Here is a 7,482-nt window from a genome sequence, read left to right on the forward strand (position 1 = left end):
ATACGCGATCCGCGATGGGCGGAAGGTTCAGAGCCGTCGTGACGTTTTGGTTTATCTAGTCTATGCTTGCATTGACAACGAATGTTCCGTTTTCGATCCCATTTGTAGAGCTCACCGTTTACTTTAAGCATTATCATGAATCAACTTCACTTTTGCGCAATTTGCACTTTCTGCTTCGCCGCTTTGCCACACCTTCTTCCTGACATCGACGGTTTCCTTCGCGTAATCGTTGCTGATACTAATGGTAGACCCCTTGAGCTTTCCACAATTTTTGAGCACATTTTCCTTTTCCGAGTGATTATAAAAATTCATAATGACTGGTCTTGACCTATTTGGCCTTTCCTTGCCCAGTCGGTGAATTCGGTCTACTGATTTCACCATAACTTCCAATTTTACTTCCAACAGATTACCAACAACGGCTCCCCTCAAGTCTGATTCGGTTTCACCAGAAGTTTCAGGTAGGCTGAAAACGATAAGGTTATTGCGTCTGCTCTTGTCTTCATGGTCAATTATTTCTGTTCCTGTTGCCGAACTATAGTTCCCTCCTCCTTCATATAATCTTAAATTCAGATGTAGCCTGATTTTGTAAGATTTACTCCAACATCTCAGATGTCCTTGGCCCGGGGTTGTCCTCAACGTCACCTGACGTGAAAAGCATCAGCACTGCAGACCAGCAATCAATGACACTAGCAATACAGTTGTGAGGGCACGGCAATACCAACAAAAATCGATGGTCACTTCGCTAACATGCAGCATTGGAGTGGTAACGAAGCTGCATAGACAGTAATGCCAGCTTAGGCATGTTTTCTGCAGGCCATGCGCCGTGCCCTCTGAAGGTTTCCTGAATTTGCTCCTCCTATTCTAGTCGAGCCAGAGGTAACGTCATCGCTGATGATAACCGATCATCCAACGCATTGCTCGCAGTATCCCGATAAGCTCCGTTGATAGGTAGCCAGTTTGTGTCGCTCGTAGTCGTCACTCCTATAATTCACAACACTTGCATATACAGTAATTCCAGCTGAGGCATGTTTTCTGCAGGCCATGTGCCGTGCCCTCTCACATTACGCTTGTAAGAACCCTTTCGATACCTTTCGCCAATTATGGATGTAAGATCAATGAAAACCTAATTCATTCTTTTCCAATCGTCTTTCTAAGCCCTTAACATAACGTGTGAAAACCAATGGACACAGAGGGCGTCCTTGTTTTAGTCCTCGCAGAATTTCCACAACTGCATTGCAGTTTCGGCCTTCCAACACAATTTGTAATCGGTTGAATTTTTATATTTCCATCAGCAGCTCCATGAAGTCATAATCTCTGCCCTCGGGTTTGAGAATAATCCACAGCAATTCCCTGTCTACATTGTCGTATAAGCTCCCTTAATATCTAGAAATGCTAACTATAAAGGTCTATTCTGAGCTATTGAAATCTCTATGCACTCAACTATTATAAAAAAATACTATGATCTAAGCTTCTGCGAGGTCTCAAACCATGTTATAGCTTTCGCAGGACATTTCTTTCTCCACACATTTTGTCAACTCCAATTTTATGGCTTGCATTCTTATTGCTTGCATTGCCTTGACGTTATACTGTAAATGGAGCCCTCCTTATCGTTATCTTAACGCCAGCTGCACAATCCCTGTCAGTTGATTGTATTCACAGGCTGCTGTAGGAAGCGCCTCCACGTTGTTCTTTTTGCTATCTGCGATATTTTCTTTTTACTTTTAAATAATTTTAGCGCATTCTGCCGCTTTTTGGTTCCTGCCCTGTGTCAGTATCTCCCAAACATTAAGTTTATACGTTTATTATCGCTACCTAGGATATTGTCTCTCTGACTGGTTGTTCGTAGACCATATCTGAGACTAAGGAGTAGTCGATGCTTGCCTGCCCATTCTCTGTATTGCCCTTTTACCTATTCATGAAACTTGTTCTCCATGTTAATTAGTATAAAGTTCTGTTCATCGCACAGATCCAGCAACAGAGAGCCACTGTAATCAGCATATCCATCTGAATCATGCATTTGCGCATTCATGTATATTTCCTACTAACGACTAACGCCAAAGCTCCCTCTGGTAATTTTTGCAGAAAACTCGACATCTTAAAGGTGGCCACCGACTCATGGCCTCCGAGCATTGCGCCGTTGTCATCTCGGAGGCATTGATTCGAACCTCTCGGAACGTATTATGCGGTTGGATGCGATGCGTACTCGGAAGCGTACATCGTGCGTCTTCTTGTAGTGCTCGCCAAAAAACAAATGCGCCAATACCGGCAACCATAACGGTGCAATTCTTTATTCTCGCGCCTCTGATCCTCAAGGAATGTCCGTGTCCTTCCAGAGACTCATGACGTCACTTCCTTGCGTCTTGAGTGCAATTCGTTTCTTCATCCGTGCGGTCTGTTCGGGCGAAAAATGGTTGGTTCTTCCAGTCGCCAACGATTCCCTTGCGGATGTGACCTTTCATAGGCGGCTGCTTGATGGAGTCGCCAAGACCTTCCCTCGTCGACCTCATGGCTTCCGTCAACGTTTCGTCTGGAAGCGCCCCGAATTCCTTTGGCCAGTTCCTGGACTCCTCGTTGAGACTCTTCATGCTCTCGAAGCTGGTCACCTCGACTACATTATCTAGAACACTTGGCCGTTCCCTCATTCTGTTGCCGTACTCTTCTTTGCCGAGGAAGTCGGCGATTCTTGAGATCCACCCTGAAGTGTCCTTCTTGAGGTCTTCGTAGGTTAGAAAAAGCACATTAGGGTCACCACGGTGTTCGTACCAGGACAAGACGTGGTCGAAGTAGTCGCCGAAGTCGACCTCGCCGCGGACAAACATGTCCAGGAACTGGTCGAACGTGCCGTCCTGGAAGCCATATCGCGGCCGGCACTTCACGTGGTGATAGAAGGAGACGCAGCAATCGTACGGGTTCCGCGCGACATAGATGTACTTGGCTTTCGCGGAATACGGCTGCAAGTGGAACGGTAGATGGGTCTTGATGATTCCCGGCCGCTCATTGGACGTCACACCCTCGGCTCCCGAAGACTCGAGGAACGCCATCGTCTTTCGACATTCTTTATCGCTGGGAAGCCCACCGGCGCCGCCGGTTTCGATGCTGTAAACGATGAAATGCAACCAGGTTGTTCCACATTTGGGGTAACCGACGATGAAGACGTCTTCGTCATTGGGCTTGTAAGAAAAGGCGGACCGCAGGTTCTTCTCCGTAAAGAACTTGCTAACGTGCAGGCCGTCTACTACGTGGTAGATGTCCTGTGCTGTAGTTGTGTCTGTTCCCGCCTGCAGGTGAGAAAGAAACACTCTTTCGCGTAAGTAAAATAAAATACAGTTTAGTGGAACCAACTGACAATGAATCCAACCAAAGCATCAGAGAAGTCAACTGTGTTTTTGGGTCAAATGTTGACATAAAAAAAGAAGAAAATGAAACAGCCCATGCACCCACCCCGCACAGATGGTAAGCCATCAAAGTTGAAATGTGGGACCCTGATCTTTATGGCTGGTATAATTCCGACGGTTTATTAAAATATTTCTCAATTATTCGTTCGGTCTTTGTGTTTCTTAATGAGGTTACGCACATGTTCCGCTTGGGTTTATCACGGTGTTTATTTGAATAGCCGCACATTGGGCTTCGCATAATCACCATCATGCAGGGGTGCAATGAGCGTTGCATTTTTGTTAATCGAGCGGCTTCATCAAACTCTTTCTGAATTATCTTACGCATTTGTGTTTCGTAATGCGTTAATCACTGTGTTTATGATTCCGTCATGCACTGTAGTTACCAAGTGACACACCGGGGCCGCTCATTTCATTTCGTTAAATACAGGGACATATTTTTGAACCTATTGCAAAGTCGGAGAGAGTCTGCTGCACCCATGCTCTGCTGCGAGAGAGAAACGACGTCACTATCGGCGTAGCCAATGGCGCGCCGGACTTTCCGTCGCATAGTTTCTGTGGTCGGACCGCGAGCGTTTCGCCTAGGCATATACTGCTTCGCATGTAAAAATATTTCCTTAATTATGACGTCATGATATTTTCTTAATGCCGTCCCCCTCTGTGTCCCTTCCATACAATATTACGAAGATTTCTATGCCTACTCAATGAGTCACTGAGCGAGTGAGTGAGGGAAAATATAATTGAGCTTTAGTAATTGTGTTCTTCTGCGGCTGGAGCGGATTCTTATTTGTCCGTCCGTCACGTAAGACGAATCCAATGGCTCCTACCCCCTTAAACAATGTCTCACAACCCCGCAGTAGGGTTACTGTGGTCGGACCACGAATGTTTAGTCTAGGCATCACGTACAGCTTCGCTGTGAAAGTGGTAGTGTACGAAAAGACACCTTGCCGCCTTTGTAAGCGCAACCCGCTGCTTCCGAAGTCTTCATTACTCTACCACGCGCATGCGGTGGCGGATGCTCCTGTGCCCACTTTATTGCGTGTTTGCTGTGGCCGAACGCTAAGCGCAACCCTGGCTCCCCCCCCCCCCCCCCCATCGCGCTGTTACTTTTCTCGAATCAACTAACTTAGGTTCACGTTTGTAGCGTCGATATTATGTCTTCTATTTACCATTCTGCAGTTGCGTGACTTTCAGTGACCGGCCCTACTGTGTATGAGCTGTGCTGTTTGTTCTTCTTTGTTCTTTTAGATTTGTCCTGTTGCTCTTTCTTTCCTCTTTCCTCCCCTGCTTCCTATCTTCCACTTCTGTGTGGCTGTCACCTCCCTTCTGAAGGGTGGGCAAGCGTTGTGCCCCTTCCGGTGACAGTTGCCAGCCTCCTGCTCGCTTTCCCTTTCCTGTTAAATGCATATACGTTTTCAAAATAAATAAATTAATTAATAATAATAATAATAATGATAATAATAATAATAATAATAATAATAATAATAATAATAATAATAATAATAATAATAATAATAATAATAATAATAATAATAATAATAATAATAGTAATACTAACATTAATAATCATAATAATAAAGGCGACCATTCAAGTGCTAGCCATTCCCGCTGGCATCGACGTCGATGCGCAGAACTCATACGACCGCAGGCGTCGCATATCATTAGCGCGTGCACTAATAACCAAACAAGCGGTCCTCTTTTTTTTCTTCTTGGCAGTTTTGCATTTTCGCGAAGGGTTTGTTGCTTCGACATGTACGTTGGTTTCATTATTCTTGAAATAACTTGATTCATATCGTTCATTATGTATTTCTGAGTTTCATTGCGTTCACTATGCATTTCTTTTTTGTCAGGACCTACGTTAGAATCGCAGAGTCGTACTTCTGACACCATGGGGCATTTATAGCGGCAGGTTATACTACCATCTGATATCGAATTTTTTTTCAAGCCTCAGTGGCTAAGGTGCAGCGCTGCTGTGGACTAGCCCATCTGTTCGATTCCGGCTCCGGCATGTCGCATGCCGGTGCGGCCGCATTGCAAGAACGCTCGTGTATAGCTAGCTCATTGGACGTACAGTCGCGGACAGAATAAAATGGACCACGGGATCTCCGAAAACGTTCAATTCCCGAGCAGCCTGTAGCAGTAACCAGTAAAACTGCCCACGACAACGTTGTTAGCATATTCTAGTCGACGTCCAAAATGCAAATACCAGATTGCGTTGTGAGCTTGCGGAGATATTCAGCTTTTTCTTAGATTTCATGGTCCATAATATTCTGTCCACGACTGTACGTTAAGGAAAACACAGGTGATCAAGATGAATCCAGGGCCTTCCACACACGACGTCCCTGATAACCTACTCTGCCGTATCGGGACGTTACTCGAAAGAAAAAAAAACAATTTGCATTAACACATGTTTTTTCTGCAAGTTAAACACACACAAAAGAAAGACACACCCAAGACAACACGGGCTTTCATTTGTCTTCCTTTTGTCTCCCCTGCCTTCCTTTTATGTGTGTTTTAACTTGCGGCGAAATAAACATGTCTTTTAGTAAGCACCAATTAGGCCAAGAAGCAGTTCTGTTGCAACTAATTTGCATGCAGGATGTGTTTAAGTTCATTGCTGGATAATAGTGAGAACCTTCCCCGCATTTTACGTTACAGCTATACACGGCACATTCTTTCTCAAATTTCTGCGATACAGCCTGCCTGCCTGGCATTATACATGCAAGTCTAACCTGTGCACCATACAGAGCGTGCAGACCCAAGCACTGCGGACGCGTCATGGCCTCTCGAGATGTTTTTCGATAGCGGCAACGATTTTCATCGCACGGGGGCACGCGGTCACCAAACATACAGCCGTTGAGGCGCTTATGACCCCAATTCGCCATCTATATTTTTTTTTTTACCGCTATATCACCACATCGATTTTTGACCCGTTTACGAACGCGGTGACCACGAGCTACATTCTATGTTACAGCGACTAGTCACAAGGGCTCATTGCTCTCAAGCTTCAAATCTGTGAAGCGTCCAATATATGTGCGCTGTGGGGTCTCCGAACACCTCAATAAGTTTTGCCTTGGGGTTCCAGCTGGGATCGCGTTAAGAAGGCATGCCTGTCATCGCTTGCCCTGAAGCTGTTGCCTCCACTTCTCCTAAATAGCTATATTTTTTGACCGCCTACGCATATACAAATACGGCTCCACGTGCTCCAACTGCTCTGTACAGGAGCAGTGGTTGTTTCGCAGGGCGCCATCTTTCTTGTGTTAAAGCTTTCTCGCATTACGACGTCACAACAGCAACAAAACTGCATTGACCTTGATTCTAAAAAAAAAAGAATTTTTTTTTGTTACGTCTCTCTTAAAATGACAATAGCACATAGTACGGCAACTACTAGGAACTGTCCATGTATTTTCCTAATGTCAAGCCGAAGGAGTCGAATGCTTGGCTAGTTGGTATTTTGACATGAGAACCATCTTGAAATATAGCGCAATGGGGCCGCACTACAGAAAGGAAGGCTAACACAGGCGCCTGTGTTCGTCTTCCTTTCTACTGTGCCGTCCCATTGCGCTATATTTCAAGACGGTTCATATGTCAAGACAAACTTTGTGGAAGTTGCTCACTTCGTTGGCATCTTTTGCAGCGCGTTCTTCTGGCAAAGACTCCATTCTTCAAGGCAGACAGCTGTCCAGCGCAATATGACCTGCAAAACAATATTTATTGGGCCTTTACAACTCTCGTTAAGTCTTGCGGTAACTTTGCACCCGCGCGAGTGGATGCCCGATTATTGATGCAGTGACGTGTTTTATCGCACCGTTCTGCGCCTTAAACAATCCTCTCCATAACCGCATCAATCGTGCGCGACTGTGCTCGGCTTTTTTTTTTTCTCTTTTCACATGTAACCACATTGGCTGCCTGTATGACAGAGTTGCAACGCGTCTGTTTGCACATGGACTCTCCATCCGCAAACAACATGGCAAAACCTCGGGCACAGGCATCGCAGCGTCGCAAATTAATTTTGCACCGCATGTATATCGGGAGTAATATTTTCACGGAGATCAAGACAAGAAAAGTCGTTTTATGGTGTCGTCCACAG

The 7,482-nt window shown here is 45.4% G+C and overlaps 1 pseudogene; it reads right to left on the reverse strand.

The window, feature by feature from the left end:
• Positions 1 to 2,267: 2,267 nt before the first annotated feature.
• On the reverse strand, positions 2,268 to 7,092 carry LOC139047414 (sulfotransferase 1C2-like; annotated as a pseudogene).
• Positions 7,093 to 7,482: the final 390 nt, after the last annotated feature.

This window comes from Dermacentor albipictus, chromosome 7 (assembly GCF_038994185.2).
Source record: "Dermacentor albipictus isolate Rhodes 1998 colony chromosome 7, USDA_Dalb.pri_finalv2, whole genome shotgun sequence".
NCBI classification, from domain to species: Eukaryota; Metazoa; Arthropoda; class Arachnida; order Ixodida; family Ixodidae; genus Dermacentor; species Dermacentor albipictus.